Source organism: Triticum aestivum, chromosome 6A, assembly GCF_018294505.1.
Source record: "Triticum aestivum cultivar Chinese Spring chromosome 6A, IWGSC CS RefSeq v2.1, whole genome shotgun sequence".
Classification (NCBI taxonomy): Eukaryota; Viridiplantae; Streptophyta; class Magnoliopsida; order Poales; family Poaceae; genus Triticum; species Triticum aestivum.
Window position 1 is genome coordinate 579,046,823 of NC_057809.1, and position 19,924 is coordinate 579,066,746.

Genomic DNA, 19,924 nt, shown 5'->3' on the forward strand with positions numbered 1-19,924 from the left:
GATGAAGGGCGCAGGGAGCGCCTCAGCCAGTCGCAGTTCACGACCAGACGAGAAGCCCATGGAAGGCTGGCCATGCCATGAGAAGGCCCGCGAAGGAAGATCGCGGGGAACGCAGGACCTTGATGCACCTTGGGACGATTCGCCCCGCCGATCGCCCCCACCACAAGGGTTGTGCTGCTCGGAGCACCTGAGGACGGTGGAAGGGGCGAAGCCAAGGGGGACGGCACCTCAGCCTCCTCCGCGAGCTCGGCCGAAAGGGGCCTGCGGAGTAAGGATCAGTAAAAGCAACAAGAGGATCGGGAGCTGGAAAAGGAGAAGGCTTACTCGTCAGTGGCGAAGTACTTCCTACGCTTCAGCAGGCGACAAGGGTAATCGTCACCCATGGCCTCCCTTTTCTTCCGGAGGGCTTCGAAGTCCACGCGGAAGCGGCCCAAGAGTTGAGCGCAGGGATCAACCTGCGACGAAGACGGAGCGTCAAGGCGATCCGTGTCAGGGGCGCCCGCCTGATGCGCGCTGCCGATCGCCTCGCCTAGAGAAGCAGCCGGAGCCTCAGGGGCCTTAGCCGCAGGCGCTGAGGGCAGCTGCTCGCCCCCCTCAGCCTCAGCGGCACGGGCCCCAGGAGCTGCTCCCTCATGAGCATCGCCCCGCGTTGCCACCCTATCGGGAGCCCCCTCGGCCTCTGGAGCCTCATGCCTCCCTGCTCCGCCACTTGAGGAAGAGTCGCCTTGACCGACTGGAAGGGCAGTCACCACCGTTGGGTTCTCGCGAGGCCCCTGGAGGCCGGCGGGGCACAGCTGTTGGGTTTCGTAGTAATTTCAAAATTTTCCTACGCACATGCAAGATCATGTGATGCATAGCAACGAGAGGGGAGAGTGCTGTCTACGTACCCACACAAACCGACTGCGGAAGCGTTCACACAACGTAGAGGAAGTAGTCGTACGTCTTCACAATCCAACCGATCAAGCACTGAAACTACGACACCTTCGAGTTCGAGCACACGTTCAGCTCGATGACGATCCCCAGACTCTGATCCAGCAAAGTGTCAGGGAAGAGTTCCGTCAGCACGACGGCGTGGTGACGATCTTGATGCACTACAGCAGCAGGGCTTCGCCTAAACTCCGCTACAGTATTATCGAGGAATATGGTGGCTGGGGGCACCGCACACGGCTAAGGAATAGATCACGTGGATCAACTTGTGTGTTTCTAGGGTGCCTCTACCTCAGTATATAAAGGAGCCAAGGGGGAGGGGGGCGCCGGCCAGGAGGAGGGCGCAGGAGGAGTCCTTCTCCTTCCGGGAGTAGGACTCCCCCCCCAATCCTAGTTGGACTAGGATTCCCCGAGGGGGAAAGAGAGATAAGGGGGGCCGGCCACCTCTCCTAGTCCTAATAGGACTAGGGGGAGGGTAGAGGCGCATGGCCACCTTGGGCTGCCCCTTTCTCCTTTCCACTAAAGCCCATCTAGGCCCATATGGCTCCCGGGGGGTTCCGGTAACCTCCCGGTACTCCGGTAAAATCCCGATTTCACCCAGAACACTTCCGATATCCAAACATAGGCTTCCAATATATCAATCTTTACGTCTCGACCATTTCGAGACTCCTCGTCATGTCCGTGATCACATCCGGGACTCCGAACAACCTTCGGTACATCAAAATGCATAAACTCATAATATAACTGTCATCGTAACCTTAAGCGTGCGGACCCTACGGGTTCGAGAACAATGTAGACATGATCGAGACACGTTTCCGGTCAATAACCAATAGCGGGACCTGGATGCCCATATTGGCTCCTACATATTCTACGAAGATCTTTATCGGTCAGACCGCATAACAACATACGTTGTTCCCTTTGTCATCGGTATGTTACTTGCCCGAGATTCGATCGTCGGTATCCAATACCTAGTTCAATCTCGTTACCGGCAAGTCTCTTTACTCGTTCTGTAATACATCATCTCGCAACTAACTCATTAGTTGCAATGCTTGCAAGGCTTATGTGATGTGCATTACCGAGAGGGCCCAGAGATACCTCTCCGACAATCGGAGTGACAAATCCTAATCTCGAAATACGCCAACCCAACATCTACCTTTGGAGACACCTGTAATGCTCCTTTATAATCACCCAGTTACGTTGTGACGTTTGGTAGCACCCAAAGTGTTCCTCCGGCAAACGGGAGTTGCATAATCTCATAGTTATAGGAACATGTATAAGTCATGAAGAAAGCAATAGCAACATACTAAACGATCGGGTGCTAAGCTAATGGAATGGGTCATGTCAATCAGATCATTCAACTAATGATGTGACCTCGTTAATCAAATAACAACTCATTGTTCATGGTTAGGAAACATAACCATCTTTGATTAACGAGCTAGTCAAGTAGAGGCATACTAGTGACACTTTGTTTGTCTATGTATTCACACATGTATTATGTTTCCGGTTAATACAATTCTAGCATGAATAATAAACATTTATCATGATTATAAGGAAATAAATAATAACTTTATTATTGCCTCTAGGGCATATTTCCTTCAGTCTCCCACTTGCACTAGAGTCAATAATCTAGATTACACTGTAATGATTCTAACACCCATGGAGCCTTGGTGCTGATCATGTTTTGCTCGTGGAAGAGGCTTAGTCAACGGGTCTGCAACATTCAGATCCGTATGTATCTTGCAAATCTCTATGTCTCCCACCTGGACTAGATCCCGGATGGAATTGAAGCGTCTCTTGATGTGCTTGGTTCTCTTGTGAAATCTGGATTCCTTTGCCAAGGCAATTGCACCAGTATTGTCACAAAAGATTTTCATTGGACCCGATGCACTAGGTATGACACCTAGATCGGATATGAACTCCTTCATCCAGACTCCTTCGTTCGCTGCTTCCGAAGCAGCTATGTACTCCGCTTCACATGTAGATCCCGCTACGACGCTTTGTTTAGAACTGCACCAACTGACAGCTCCACCGTTTAATGTAAACACGTATCCGGTTTGCGATTTAGAATCGTCCGGATCAGTGTCAAAGCTTGCATCAACGTAACCATTTACGACGAGCTCTTTGTCACCTCCATATACGAGAAACATATCCTTAGTCCTTTTCAGGTATTTCAGGATGTTCTTGACCGCTGTCCAGTGATCCACTCCTGGATTACTTTGGTACCTCCCTGCTAGACTTATAGCAAGGCACACATCAGGTCTGGTACACAGCATTGCATACATGATAGATCCTATCGCTGATGCATAGGGAACATCTTTCATATTCTCTCTATCTTCTGCAGTGGTCGGGCATTGAGTCTTACTCAATTTCACACCTTGTAACACAGGCAAGAATCCTTTCTTTGCTTGATCCATTTTGAACTTCTTCAAAATTTTGTCAAGGTATGTTGTTTGTGAAAGTCCAATTAAGCGTTTTGATCTATCTCTATAGATCTTTATGCCTAATATGTAAGCAGCTTCACCGAGGTCTTTCATTGAAAAACTCTTATTCAAGTATCCCTTTATGCTATCCAGAAATTCTATATCATTTCCAATCAGTAATATGTCATCCACATATAATATCAGAAATGCTACAGAGCTCCCACTCACTTTCTTGTAAATACAGGCTTCTCCGAAAGTCTGTATAAAACCAAATGCTTTGATCACACTATCAAAGCGTTTATTCCAACTCCGAGAGGCTTGCACCAGTCCATAAATGGATCGCTGGAGCTTGCACACTTTGTTAGCTCCCTTTGGATCGACAAAACCTTCTGGTTGCATCATATACAACTCTTCTTCCAGAAATCCATTCAGGAATGCAGTTTTGACATCCATCTGCCAAATTTCATAATCATAAAATGCGGCAATTGCTAACATGATTCGGACAGACTTAAGCATCGCTACGGGTGAGAAGGTCTCATCGTAGTCAACCCCTTGAACTTGTCGAAAACCTTTTGCGACAAGTCGAGCTTTGTAGACAGTAACATTACCGTCAGCGTCAGTCTTCTTCTTGAAGATCCATTTATTCTCAATTGCTTGCCGATCATCGGGCAAGTCAACCAAAGTCCATACTTTGTTCTCATACATGGATCCCATCTCAGATTTCATGGCTTCAAGCCATTTTGCGGAATCTGGGCTCACCATCGCTTCTTCATAGTTCGTAGGTTCATCATGATCTAGTAGCATGACTTCCAGAACAGGATTACCGTACCACTCTGGTGCGGATCTCACTCTGGTTGATCTACGAGGTTCAGTAGTATCTTGATCTGAAGTTTCATGATCATTATCATTAGCTTCCTCACTAACTGGTGTAGGTGTCACTGAAACAGTTTTCTGTGATGTACTACTTTCCAATAAGGGAGCAGGTACAGTTACCTCGTCAAGTTCTACTTTCCTCCCACTCACTTCTTTCGAGAGAAACTCCTTCTCTAGAAAGTTTCCGAATTTAGCAACAAAAGTCTTGCCTTCGGATCTGTGATAGAAGGTGTATCCAATAGTTTCCTTTGGATATCCTATGAAGACACATTTCTCCGATTTGGGTTCGAGCTTATCAGGTTGAAGCTTTTTCACATAAGCATCGCAGCCCCAAACTTTCAGAAACGACAACTTTGGTTTCTTGCCAAACCACAGTTCATAAGGCGTCGTCTCAACGGATTTTGATGGTGCCCTATTTAACGTGAATGCGGCCGTCTCTAGAGCGTATCCCCAAAACGATAGCGGTAAATCAGTAAGAGACATCATAGATCGCACCATATCTAGTAAAGTACGATTACGACGTTCGGACACACCATTACGCTGTGGTGTTCCGGGTGGCGTGAGTTGCGAAACTATTCCACAATTTTTCAAATGTACACCAAACTCGTAACTCAAATATTCTCCTCCACGATCAGATCGTAGAAACTTTATTTTCTTGTTACGATGATTTTCAACTTCACTCTGAAATTCCTTGAACCTTTCAAATGTTTCAGACTTATGTTTCATTAAGTAGATATACCCATATCTGCTTAAATCATCTGTGAAGGTGAGAAAATAACGATATCCGCCACGAGCCTCAATATTCATCGGACCACATACATCTGTATGTATGATTTCCAACAAATCTGTTGCTCTCTCCATAGTACCGGAGAACGGTGTTTTGGTCATCTTGCCCATAAGGCACGGTTCGCAAGTACCAAGTGATTCATAATCAAGTGGTTCCAAAAGTCCATCAGAATGGAGTTTCTTCATGCGCTTTACACCGATATGACCTAAACGGCAGTGCCACAAATAAGTTGCACTCTCATTATCAACTCTGCATCTTTTGGCTTCAACATTATGAATATGTGTGTTACTACTATCGAGATTCAACAAGAATAGACCACTCTTCAAGGGTGCATGACCATAAAAGATATTACTCATATAAATAGAACAACCATTATTCTCTGATTTAAATGAATAACCGTCTCGCATCAAACAAGATCCAGATATAATGTTCATGCTTAACGCTGGCACCAAATAACAATTATTTAGGTCTAATACTAATCCCGAAGGTAGATGTAGAGGTAGTGTGCCGACTGCGATCACATCGACTTTGGAACCGTTTCCCACGCGCATCGTCACCTCGTCCTTAACCAATCTTCGCTTGATCCGTAGTCCCTGTTTCGAGTTGCAAATATTAGCAACAGAACCAGTATCAAATACCCAGGTGCTACTGCGAGCATTAGTAAGGTACACATCAATAACATGTATATCACATATACCTTTGTTCACCTTGCCATCCTTCTTATCCGCCAAATACTTGGGGCAGTTCCGCTTCCAGTGACCAGTCTGCTTGCAATAGAAGCACTCAGTTTCAGGCTTAGGTCCAGGTTTGGGTTTCTTCTCTTGAGTAGCAACTTGCTTGCCGTTCTTTTTGAAGTTCCCCTTCTTCTTCCCTTTGCCCTTTTTCTTGAAACTAGTGGTCTTGTTGACCATCAACACTTGATGCTCCTTCTTGATTTCTACCTCCGCAGCTTTCAGCATTGCGAAGAGCTCGGGAATAGTCTTGTTCATCCCTTGCATATTATAGTTCATCACGAAGCTCTTGTAGCTTGGTGGCAGTGATTGAAGAATTCTGTCAATGACGCAATCATCTGGAAGATTAACTCCCAATTGAATCAAGTGATTATTATACCCAGACATTTTGAGTATATGCTCACTGACAGAACTGTTCTCCTCCATCTTGCAGCTATAGAACTTATTGGAGACTTCATATCTCTCAATCCGGGCATTTGCTTGAAATATTAACTTCAACTCTTGGAACATCTCATATGCTCCATGACGTTCAAAACGTCGTTGAAGTCCCGATTCTAAGCCGTAAAGCATGGCACACTGAACTATCGAGTAGTCATCAGCTTTGCTCTGCCAGACGTTCATAACATCCGGCGTTGCTCCTGCAGCAGGCCTGGCACCCAGCGGTGCTTCCAGGACGTAATTCTTCTGTGCAGCAATGAGGATAATCCTCAAGTTACGGACCCAGTCCGTGTAATTGCTACCATCATCTTTCAACTTTGCTTTCTCAAGGAACGCATTAAAATTCAACGGAACAACAGCACGAGCCATCTATCTACAATCAAACATAAACAAGCAAGATACTAATCAGGTACTAAGTTTCATGATAAATTTAAGTTCAGTTAATCAAATTAATTAAAGAACTCCCACTTAGATAGACATCCCTCTAATCCTCTAAGTGATTACGTGATCCAAATCAACTAAACCATAACCGATCATCACGTGAGATGGAGTAGTTTTCAATGGTGAACATCGTTATGTTGATCATATCTACTATATGATTCACGCTCGACCTTTCGGTCTCCGTGTTCCGAGGCCATATCTGTATATGCTTGGCTCGTCAAGTATAACCTGAGTATTCCGCGTGTGCAACTGTTTTGCACCCGTTGTATTTGAACGTAGAACCTATCACACCCGATCATCACGTGGTGTCTCAGCACGAAGAACTTTCGCAACGGTGCATACTCAGGGAGAACACTTCTTGATAATTTAGTGAGAGATCATCTTATAATGCTACCGTCAATCAAAGCAAGATAAGATGCATAAAAGGATAAACATCACATGCAATCAATATAAGTGATATGATATGGCCATCATCATCTTGTGCTTGTGATCTCCATCTCCGAAGCACCGTCGTGATCACCATCGTCACCGGCGTGACACCTTGATCTCCATCGTAGCATCGTTGTCGTCTCGCCAAGTTTATGCTTCCACGACTATCACTACCGCTTAGTAATAAAGTAAAGCATTACATCGCGATTTCATTGCATACAATAAAACGACAACCATAAGGCTCCTGCCAGTTGCCGATAACTCGGTTACAAAACATGATCATCTCATACAATAAAATTCAGCATCATGTCTTGACCATATCACATCACAACATGCCCTGCAAAAACAAGTTAGACGTCCTCTACTTTGTTGTTGCAAGTTTTACGTGGCTGCTACGGGCTTAAGCAAGAACCAATCTCACCTACGCATCAAAACCACAACGATAGTTTGTCAAATAGACTCCGTTTTAACCTTCGCAAGGACCGGGCGTAGCCATAATTGGTTCAAATAAAGTTGGAGAGACAGTCGCCCGCAAGCCACCTGTGTGCAAAGCACGTCGGGGGAACCGGTCTCGCGTAAGCGTACGCGTAAGGTTGGTCCGGGTCGTCCCGTCCAATAATGCCGCCGAACCAAAGTATGACATGCTGGTAGGCAGTATGACTTATATCGCCCACAACTCACTTGTGTTCTACTCGTGCATATAACATCAACATAAATAACCTAGGCTCGGATGCCACTGTTGGGTTTCGTAGTAATTTCAAAATTTTCCTACGCACACGCAAGATCATGTGATGCATAGCAACGAGAGGGGAGAGTGCTGTCTACGTACCCACGCAGACCGACTGCGGAAGCATTGACACAACGTAGAGGAAGTAGTTGTACGTCTTCACGATCCAACCGATCAAGCACCGAAACTACGACACCTCCGAGTTCTAGCACACGTTCAGCTCGATGACGATCCCCGGACTCTGATCCAGCAAAGTGTCGGGGAAGAGTTCCGTCAGCACGACGGCGTGGTGACGATCTTGATGCACTACAGCAGCAGGGCTTCGCCTAAACTCCGCTACAGTATTATCGAGGAATATGGTGGCTAGGGGCACCGCACACGGCTAAGGAATAGATAACGTGGATCAACTTGTGTGTTTCTGGGGTGCTTCTACCTCAGTATATAAAGGAGCCAAGGGGGAGGGGGCGCCGGCCAGGAGGAGGGCGCAGGAGGAGTCCTTCTCCTTCCGGGAGTAGGATTCCCCCCCCCCCCCAATCCTAGTTGGACTAGGATTCCCCGTGGGGGAAAGAGAGAGAAGGGGGGCCGGCCACCTCTCCTAGTCCTAATAGGACTAGGGGGAGGGGGAGGCGCGCGTCCACCTTGGGCTGCCCCTTTCTCCTTTCCACTAAAGCCCATCTAGGCCCATATGGTTCCCGGGGGGTTCCGGTAACCTCCCGGTACTCCGGTAAAATCCCGATTTCACCCGGAACACTTCCGATATCCAAACATAGGCTTCCAATATATCAATCTTTACATCTCGACCATTTTGAGACTCCTCGTCATGTCCGTGATCACATCCGGGACTCCGAACAACCTTCGGTACATCAAAATGCATAAACTCATAATATAACTGTCATCGTAACCTTAAGCGTGCGGACCCTACGGGTTCGAGAACAATGTAGACATGACCGAGACACGTCTCCGGTCAATAACCAATAGCGGGACCTGGATGCCCATATTGGCTCCTACATGTTCTACGAAGATCTTTATCGGTCAGACCGCATAACAACATACGTTGTTCCCTTTGTCATCGGTATGTTACTTGCCCGAGATTCGATCGTCGGTATCCAATACCTAGTTCAATCTCGTTACCGGCAAGTCTCTTTACTCGTTCTGTAATACATCATCTCGCAACTAACTCATTAGTTGCAATGCTTGCAAGGCTTATGTGATGTGCATTACCGAGAGGGCCCAGAGATACCTCTCCGACAATCGGAGTGACAAATCCTAATCTCGAAATACGCCAACCCAACATCTACCTTTGGAGACACCTGTAATGCTCCTTTATAATCACCCAGTTACGTTGTGACGTTTGGTAGCACCCAAAGTGTTCCTCCGGCAAACGGGAGTTGCATAATCTCATAGTTATAGGAACATGTATAAGTCATGAAGAAAGCAATAGCAACATACTAAACGATCGGGTGCTAAGCTAATGGAATGGGTCATGTCAATCAGATCATTCAACTAATGATGTGACATCGTTAATCAAATAACAACTTATTGTTCATGGTTAGGAAACATAACCATCTTTGATTAACGAGCTAGTCAAGTAGAGGCATACTAGTGACACTTTGTTTGTCTATGTATTCACACATGTATTATGTTTCCGGTTAATACAATTCTAGCATGAATAATAAACATTTATCATGATTATAAGGAAATAAATAATAACTTTATTATTGCCTCTAGGGCATATTTCCTTCAACAGCCCCCACTCATCGAAGATAGGCATCTGGCTCACCAGGTCGCCCCTGTTCCGGCAGAGGTACAGCAAGGCCCCTCCCTGCTGGATGCTGCCAGGGTTGGGGTCCCCAGTCAGGATCAAGAGCGCTGTCCTCAGCACTTCAGGCGTCAGGTCCTCTTCTTGGAGCCTCATATGATCGTCACACCCGCTGAGGGCCCACATCCGGCGGGAGTGGCGTTGGAGTGGAGCAATGCGGCGTAGCAGGAACTCCTTCACCACCTTGGGTGCCGTCACGCCAAGCGCCCTCAAGAACGCCAAGCGGTGCCAGACGAAGACGAGTCGGGGGCTCTCAAGCGTCTCCTGGCCCCAGCCCGAATTGGGGACGGCAGGCGAAGCTGGCTCCGACAGCAGGGGGCTGGGCACCCCCACATCCACAAACAGCCACCGCTCGCGGAACCCAGCCGCCGACGGAGGGAGCCTGAAGTCAATCCCTGAGGCTGCTGTCTTAGACGCGGCAACAAAGCTCGCGCACGTCGAGCATTGGGTAGGATCGACAAGGCACAGAGAGAAGAAGTGGCGCAGCAAGGCAACATAAGGAAGGATGCCCACCATTGCCTCGCAAACAAAAGCGAAGACCGAAAGAAGGATGATGGGTTCAAGACTCGGATGCATCATATGGATCTGATAGTGGGAAAGCACGACATTGAAGAAATCAGAAAAGGGGGGAACCAGACCCGCCCATAGGGCATCGACAAAATACTGGACCTCGGTGGCTATCCTGCCGATGGAGAAGTGGGACGCGGGCCAAGCTGTCGTCCTCCCGCATTCGTTAAAGATGGTGGCCAGAGCCGAGCTGACCTTGCCCAAGCTCTCGGCGGGAGCCGCCAATGGCGGCGAGCAAGGCGGAGGCATGGGTTTCTTCCCTCTTTCCTTCTTCGTCGGAGCCATGGCGATGGGAAGGAGGAGGGAAGGTTCGAGATTAGATTGGAATCAGGAGCTGGAGTTCGAGAGGAGGAAGGACAGAGGACGCTCGAGCAACGGAAAGGGGAGCGGCTGTGTACGACTACTAGTCCGCCTAGCAGGGCGCAAAATAAGGGGGCGTGGGGGAACAGTGCCGCCCACGTCCAATCAACCGCCACACAGTGCCCAAGGCCGCAGGCTGTTAGGGCCCGCGGCGCTCCGCCCTTGCCCTTCCGCCTCCCTGCATGGCCAAGTCCGGGCGCGCCTTGGGCCCGGGGGCTACTGTCGGTGTTCTGGGAACGGGGGTCCCCAGACTTGCCTGCCTGCGGCCCGCGGCGTGGCTCGAAGGGGGCCCAGCACAGCCCATCTTCATCAACACAAGACCAAGACCCTCGCGAGGGGCCAAGCCTCGCGGGGCGGACGGCGCGGAGCTTCCTCAGGCGTGGCCTCATCAGGCTGGCTCACGAGGAGGCGGAGAGATCAAGGCGGGGTACCTCACGAGGTGCCCATGACGCAAGCCATGAACACCGAGGGCGCCAGGCGGGCGCCAGCCCGCGCAGTGTCCTCCTTTCCTATTTGGTGCAAAGGGGGAAAGCGCAGGCGAGAGCATCAAGCAAAGGCCCCCGTTTCGGTGCAACGAGACCAAGACCAGTCCAATGGTGGGGAGGAAGTCATTATGGAGCCCAAGCTAGCGTCACCACCAGAGCCTTTGGCAGGCGAGGACCAACTTTAGTCAGGATAAGTGTACCAGATGTTCCCCTTCAAAATGGCCAGCTGTTGGCGCCCTTCCCGCTCAATATTTGGGAAGAGGCCCAGGGCCTTTGCCTATAAATAGGACTAGCCACCTCCAGGGCAGACCCCCGGGCAATCGGTTAGAAAAGGCATAGGCAACAGACAGAGAGAGAGGGAAAAAGGCGATTGAACTCCTCATAGTGGTTCATCCCCCCCAGCCAAGAATAGGCCCTCGCGAGGCTGTTCTTCCTTGTATTGCTCATCATCATCAGCCCAAGAGGCAATCCATTACGCCACAAACTAGAGTAGGGTATCACACCATAACGGTGGCCCGAACTAGTATAAACCTTGCGTCTCTTGTGTTGTTCTTTCCATAGCTTAGATCTTAGCGAGGCGGCGGGGTGCAGGTAGGTGGAAGGCGTAATCTCCACGCGCACCCTAGAGTTCGAACCTCAAGGGTCTGCCGGAACCCGAAATCCGACATTTCCGATAACCAGGCAATCATGCCATAAGGCTGTAACAGACAAAGCGCGCTTAGGGAACTTATGCTATATTACTGACGAAGTGTAAGAAGCACCTTCGAAGAAAATAGTACCCACACCGATACCATTCTTCGGTTGCTCATTGTTACTATGAGACTTGTGCAATAGATTTTTTGTACTCATGAGTTCCATTGTGTGCCGACCATAATTGAAAACGATAAGAGCGCTAGCTTTCGGCTTCACCCAGTCTAAGGTCCGAGCTCGGATGACCCGACCGTGACAATCGCAGAGGTGCTCCCTTTACTCCCTAGCCGACCAATCAGGAAAATAGGGGTAAACACAGGAGCAAGGCAACCCAGCTTGCGGAACACTTAAGTCAACATGGTGCATATTGTGCCATAATACACGAACAAGGAACAAAGCCATACAAGTATAGTCATATGCAAGACGAAAACCTTCATAAAGGAAGCCCCCAAGTAAACGGGGTATTTGAATTTGTGTGTCACAAACAAAGTTTGGACAAGGAAGTTTTTCACAAACACCTTTTTGCCAAAAAAGTACAATGCTTGGTCGAACCGAACAAAATTCAAAATTGAAAGTCTTTGAGCATGAAAGAGACTTAGCTGATTAATGTGCTCGGTATTGATGACGAGGTCTGGATTATGGCGGGACGAATACATAGACCTCGGCCTGGCTGAGGTCCCAACCCCCAAGCCGGTTTCGGAGTGTCCGATAAAAGAGCTCGGCTTGACGAAGTGGCGACATAGCGCAGTTGGCATGTTGAAGAGCAGCCCCCGGTCCAGCCGAGCTGACGAAGCTGGTCGACTGATGATGCCGGAGTCCCCGGAGTAGGTTTGATGAAGAGATGGCAAAGCCCCCGGTCCAGCCGAGGTGACGCGGTAGGTCGGTAAGGCGACGACAGAAACCCCGCATCAGCATGTCGGTACGCCGAAGTGACAGCGCTGCCCGACCCGAATCATTTACCTGTGCATAGAAAATAGTGCAAGATAAAAGTAACAACAAGTAATGATAATAATAATATACTTTTTTAAAAAAAGTTATTCTACTTAATTAACTTAAGCGAAGTAACTAATTAAATAAAAATGGCCTGAGGGCCGAGGTCGGTGCGGCGGAGTGGCCGCACGGAGATGTCGGCAGGGGGACACGAGTCGAGGTGACGCCCGAACTTAGTCGATACAGGCGGAATGAGTACGTCGGCTCGCCATGACATTGTCTACATGCATGAAGTAGCACAAGACAGGTAAAAATAATAAAGTAAAAATAAAATTTACAGAATTGTTTATGTGAAATAAATTATTAAAAGAGAGGTGGCCTGGCGCGAGGCCATTGTCGACACAGGGCATCGGCGCAGCGAGGTGACAAAATCCGGATTCGCACGGTCGCCCGAATTACGGATGCAATGCGCGCGGGGCCGCGACGGCATATCGGATCGCCCTGAAACGGCGGCCGCAGCGTAGACCTGATTGCAAAACCTGCAGGACCAAGAGTCGCTGACCAGCAGAAAATATTTTTTGAAATATTATTAATATGCACATCGTGAATAACTAGAAGGATTGCACCTGATGATTTATCCGACGATGTCGGAACTGGTGGCAGACAAGATGATCATGGACGAGGGACGTCCAGGCAAGAGTGCTTCAGGACTGCGTCGGGCCAACCAATATACGGAACGACCGATCAGTATGTCGCCGCCTAGCAGAATTCCGTTAACTGACCTCGGATCGCGCTGGCCAGATTGATCTCCACAGGGAGTTGCAGCAACAATTGTTGATGGCTTGTGTGCCGAGGAGGATAGAGCTCGGACAAATTTTTTTCCTTGAGCCGCATGCGAGCAGAAGAATCAACAATCAATCAACATATCTTGTCCACCATTAACTTTCCGGCATACATAATGCAGTGCAGGACAGATATAAAAAAATTCCTTTGTATAATTTATTTATTCAAAATAAATAATTTGAGAAATATAGTTTGGGCGCCGAGGTCCGCTTGTGACAGTGGTGACGCGACGGTGCGGACGCAGCTCGGTCCGAATTCGCAGGATGGCGATGCTGGTGTGGTGCGCTCCGGACGTGCAGGGCAACAATACTGACAGGACACAATGAAGCTGCAAGGAGTTTGGCCTGGAGCGCCGGCGAGATGCCTGCCAGGTCGGGGCGATGGAGCGCCATGGCATCGCGTTCGAGTCACAGACGAACAGTCCGCCGTATCATGGATATGAAGACAGCCCGGTTGCGTACAAAGTACCTGACAAGCCAAAAAGCTGACACAGAGCTTTATGTAGATTAGAATTCAAAGTGTGCGTGTACTAATTATTTGATTAATAGTACGTCTTGGCAGTAGCCAACAGCCTTGATACTTATATAATTTAATTTAAAGCAATGAGACAAAGAGGATCTCCTGGTGGATGACGCCGAGTGGGAATTTCCTCGGCTCCGCGTGCACTGCTTCGCGCGAGTACTTGAGTGCTATACATCCTTCTGCCCTAGGCTGCCGCCGCATGAAGCTCGGTTGTTTTTTCATTTGTGTTGGCTGTCTGTGGTAGATCCTCCAGCCCTAGGTTGCCGGTGGCCGCCGCAGAGCCCGGATTAGATGTACTAGTTGGCGGCGTTGTTAAGAATTTCTCCATTTGCAAAGAGAGTTGTACAAGGCGGCAACAATGATTTTGCAAAGTAGATAATTTACGTTTGAACAGATCTAGCTGAAAAAAATATCACCTGGTCATCCCATCGATCTGTGACGATCACCCAGCAGGCTCTCATTGAAAGCACCAATGTCGGTTCAATATCCGGCGTATCTCGTAGTAGAGGTCCTAAGCTAGGCGTCTTAGAGCGATGGTAACATGGACACGGGGTTTTACCCAGCTTCGGGCTCTCTTGATGAGATAATACCCTACATGCTGCTTCTGATTGTATTCATATGGGTGTAGTACAGAGTACACGTATCTACCACGAGATTGTAGTAATGAATATGAGATTGCCTATTGACTAGCCTGGCCTCGGTTTATATAACACACTGGAGGCCTAGGGTATTAGGAGAGTCCTTGGCTTGGGCGCCAAGTCTTGTGGAATCCTTCTTGTATACGGCATGGGCTGTCCGAAATGGCCCAATAGTGAACCGCCATGGGGGTCCTCGGCCATGGGAGACGACGTGGTGAGTACCTCCTAGTCCAGGACACCGTCAGGGAGTGGCGGCATCCCTCCCAGGCCGCTGCCACGGAAGAAGGCTGGGAGGGGAAAGGCGGCGACGCTCCCAGGCCGCTGCCACGGTAGAAGGCCGGGAGGGGAGGGGCGGCGGCACTCCCAGGCCGCTGCCGCGGTAGAAGGCGGTGAGGGGAGGAGCGGCGGCGATCTGGTGGGGGATGTGCAAAATAAGGTGGGTGTTATCAGAATAAGGGTCTTAAGGGGTGTTATCATAATATATATATATATATATATATATATATATATATATATATATATGATCCGTTCTACGAGAAATTCTATTTATATATATGCATAACGTGTACAATATGTAGTAGCGTAAAATATGTTTGAAATCAAAAATAATTAAATGGAAAACACAAAATTAAAGGAAAAAATAAACCATAAACCCCTAAACCTTTTGGTCCCGGTTGGTGTCACCAACCGGGACTAAAGGACCCCCAGCCCCAGAGCGGACTCGTGCCACGTGGTACCTTTTGGTCCCGGTTCATGTCATGAACCAGGACTAAAGGACCCCTGGCCCCCAGCGCGGACTCGTGTCACGTGGTGGGCCTTTGGTCCCGGGTCGTGACGAACCGGCACTAAAGGGTGGGGGGCCTTGAGTCCCCACCCTTTACTGCCGGCTGATGAACCGGGACTATAGGCTCTTACCAACCGGTATTTGCCTCTCATGTAGGTTCATGTTAATTTTATACAGTAAAGGGGAATTCCTTAGATTTTGTGGTCTCCATTTTCTTTGTAAAAAGTGATCAAACTAGACAAGGAAAGCCAACTGCTATAAGGGCAGTCAAAAACTTACACAACCAAGTTTCGAGAAAATGCGGAGCAATCCTAGCTGAATAGTATGGAACCAAATCAATGCTTGCAGTCTAGTGATACGGATGTGGTAGATGATTACATATAACTAAAACATGGAACAAAAGGGAAAGAGTTCTCTAAAGAAGACACATACCTCTTTCATACTTCTTTCCACCCCACTCCCATCAATATCTCCTCTTACATCCAAACATTGCACAATCCACCTTGACTGGTGCTCTACATGTTCAACATTTTATCATTGTTAATTAACCCATAAAAAATATGATGACACGAGGCAATAGTTTCGCCCATAACAAAATTGTGATCATACTATCATCTTAACGGCTGACCGGGCAGCTATTAGATCTAAAAATGCAATAGAAATTTAGAATCGCATGTCACTTGAGGAAACACGGTTTCTCTTCAAGTCAGTAGTCAGAATTGGTGATATATATTTACTTAAATTGTTGGTGTTTGTTAGATCATGAAATGATGTCGGTATCCCATTACGCTGAGAGGATGTCATATGCAGCTGTGAATCAACACCGGACACAAAGCATCACCTTTCAAATACATTAATAAATAATAATAAAATTCCAAGACGCTTTAGAATTTTTATTCATCATCCTACACTATTCTTGTCCTATATTGGTATCAGTTTATTACGATAACTACAGAAGCCCAAAGAAAAATGCAGTATATTCAACCCAGTTTGCGTACATCAATTAGTAGAGACATATGATGTGATGTTGCAGTTTGCATTAATAAAAAGGCGGCATTCATTAATACCAAAAGCATTTGGTGAAAGTACAGTTTACTTGCAGAACAGGATCAAACGTACAAAACAGCAGCAGGAGTTCAATTCAAACATATATGCAGACATGCGTACAGTATGTACTAAATAACAAAATTAGGCCCTTGCAAAGCTGAGATGTCAATACGTGCGAGAACTACACCACACCAACCCGAGTACTGTAGAAAACATTTGCTAAGTGCTCCCACAAATCGAGCACAGATCATAACTTATAATTAAAAGATATATATGTGCGTGCTCTCAGTGGGCACCTCGCTGCTATGGTCAGTTACTTGAGATTGTGGAAGCCCGCGCCGGCCCGAATGGAAATCTTGCTCGGCGTATAGCTCTCGTCCAGCTTGAAACGCATGTAGAGTGCAACAAGCGGGCCCCAACAAAAAATTTAGAACCGAAAAAGAATCATGTATCTAATGTGGATGGCGAGTCGTCGACCGCCTGATCTTTCACGGTACTAGCAGCAGGAACAAGAAATTCCGGTCGAGCAAAGATGCAAGACCGTAAGATCAGAAACTTGTGTCGAGTAGATTGGATCGACTCCACACGCAACAGCAACAAAATCCCTTCGGATCAGCAACAAAGATATTTGGTGTCCCCCGACATGGGACGTTTTCTGTAGTTTTATTGAACTCACGACTAAAACAAAAATCTGACCTGATACATCGGCCGTAGCCAGCCTTTTATATAGGCGTCACACAGCCAAACCGACCAACGAGAGGAACTAAAACGACACGGACTCTATATCAACTAATCTCTGTTATACGAATAGGAATCTCTCTCCTAACTACTAAATAATACTTTCCTAATAAAATAATACGGCTACGCTGATCATGTACATCTAACCCAACTTAACTAGGACTCTTAGCAAAGTGGAACCCCAGTTGGAATTTCTCCAGCCAGGTTACAACTACACGGTGGTGTTCTGAAGTTTGGCTTGATGTCTTCCTTCCATGATTCAGCTGAGTGAATTTGAATACCAACAGAGCCAATATAAAGTATACACGAAGTCTGTATAGATGCATGCGTTGGAGTTTTCAATTCCTTTGCACTAGTACTATTGTGTTTCTCCATATCTTGAACATATGGCACGACCCTGGACATCTCCATGGTGTTTCTCTCTTTTCTAGTAGCTATAACACCAATGACCACATCATCCCCTCCTCCTTTAAGAAAAACCGTCCTTGATTTTAAAGTATTCTTCTCAATTTTCTTCTGCAACGAAACAGTAGCATCAACCTGGATTGTGCTATCAAACATTGGCTGCAACACACGCCGCTTTCCGGCCTCCCAAAAAGAATAAGTGTTGGACCTCCCCTCATGTGTGGCACGTCGATCATATTGCCAAGGCCTCCCCAACAACAAGTGGCATGCATTTGTTGGCAAAACATCACATATCACCGTATCAATATAATCGCCCACAGAAAAATGAAGACGCACCTTGTGAGTAACTTTCAACTTGCCCGATTGATATATCCATTCGACACAGTGTGGTTGTGGGTGCTTCCAAGTAGGCAATGCTAAGGCATCCACCAAGTCCTTGCTGACCGCATTGGTGTAGCTTCCTCCATCTATGATCAACTTACAATTGGTGTTTTTGATTTGGCATTGAGTTTGAAAAATATTCCAACGTTGCCCTTTATCCTCAATGCGATCCTCTTGCACTCGCTGCACCATTAGTGAAGGATATGACTCAGCAGCTTCAAAATTCGCAACCACATTGTCAGCATCCCTAGATTTTTCACTAGAAGTGTCAGAAACTGCCTCTTCATCACTAGAGGATGCATAGCCATCTCTCGTGAGTAACACTCTTTTGTCATTAGGACATTCACGCTTCATATGTCCCCTTCCTCCACACTTGAAACACTCTATGTCACTAGTGCATCCGGTCGACTGTGCACTAGAATCAACCATCGACAGTCCTGATTTTGAAGCATCCTTTTGCACAGAACCATGAGAGCGATTTGATGATGTCGCCCTGGAGCTAGGACCGACATCCTCATTCTTATGCTGTGAGCGTCGCCATGTGTTCAAAGTGGTACCGGGAATTGTGTTGACTTGGCGTCGCTTAATCTGTTGTTCCGCACACACAGCTTGGTGCACAAGATCTTGTATGTTGTAGTAGACCACCATCTCAACACGATCTTGCACCTCGATATTCAGCCCATTAAAGAAACGTGCCATGGTCGCCTCTGGATCCTCCGTTGTCCCTGTACGTATCATAAGCAATTCCATCTCCTTGCAATATTCATCAACACTCATATTACCTTGAGAGAGCCGCTGCAACTTGTTGTACATATCTCTTTTATAGTGTTCAGGAACAAAACGACGCCTCATGAATTCTTTCATACCTCGCCAAGTCGTCGGGCGATGTCTTGAACGACAAATTTGATTCCACCAAATTAGCGTGTAACCGGTGAACTCAATTCCAGCAAGTTGAATTTTCTTCTCCTTGCTATAATGATGGGCATCAAATATCTGATCAACACGCATCTCCCACTCCAAATAGCCTTCTGGTTCGCACTTGCCGGAGAACGAAGGGATTGAAATTTTTATGCGCCCAACTCCATCATCCAAAGGCACACGCACAGCTTGACCAACTCGGTCATGCACTCCACCATGAACGGAAGTTTCAAGACGAGGCTCATAGTGTCGTGGTCGTGGCGCGTATCCCGCCTGGTTAGCGCCATCATCGAAACCATCCTCTCCAGCATGAGCGTGTGCCGCCAAACGGCGATCATGCACGCCGGCATGTCCGTCGTGAGCTGGTGGTGCATAATGCAGTGGAGCAGCCGGAGCAGTCTGTGATGGTGCAGAATTCGTTGCCGGCATATTGATGATGTCTGCCAAACCATCGAATCGAGTGATCAGGACATCTATCCTTTTGCCGAGCGCATCATGACATTGCTTGATGTAGTTGCATGTGTGGTCAAACCCATCCCGAATATTTTGTGGAATACCATCCGCATACACCGGACGTACTATTTCCTTAGAATCAGCAGCAACCTCATCACCCTTGTTGACCGAGGTTGACATCTTGATCAACACAGTACCGTGAACAATCTTAGCTCTGAATACCACTTGATGTGGACTCGACTAGATGGCGAGTCGTCGACGGCCTGATCTTTCACGGTACTAGCAGCAGGAACAAGAAATTCCGGTCGAGCAAAGATGAAAGACCGTAAGATCAGAAACTTGTGTCGAGTAGATTGGATCGACTCCACACGCAGCAGCAACAAAATCCCTTCAGATCAGCAACAAAGATATTTGGTGTCCCCAGACATGGGACGTTTTCTGTAGTTTTATTGTACTCGCGACTAAAACAAAAATCTGACCTGATACATGGGCCGTAGCCAGCCTTTTATATAGGCCTCACACGGCGAAACCGACCGACGAGAGAAACTAAAACGACACGGACTCTATATCA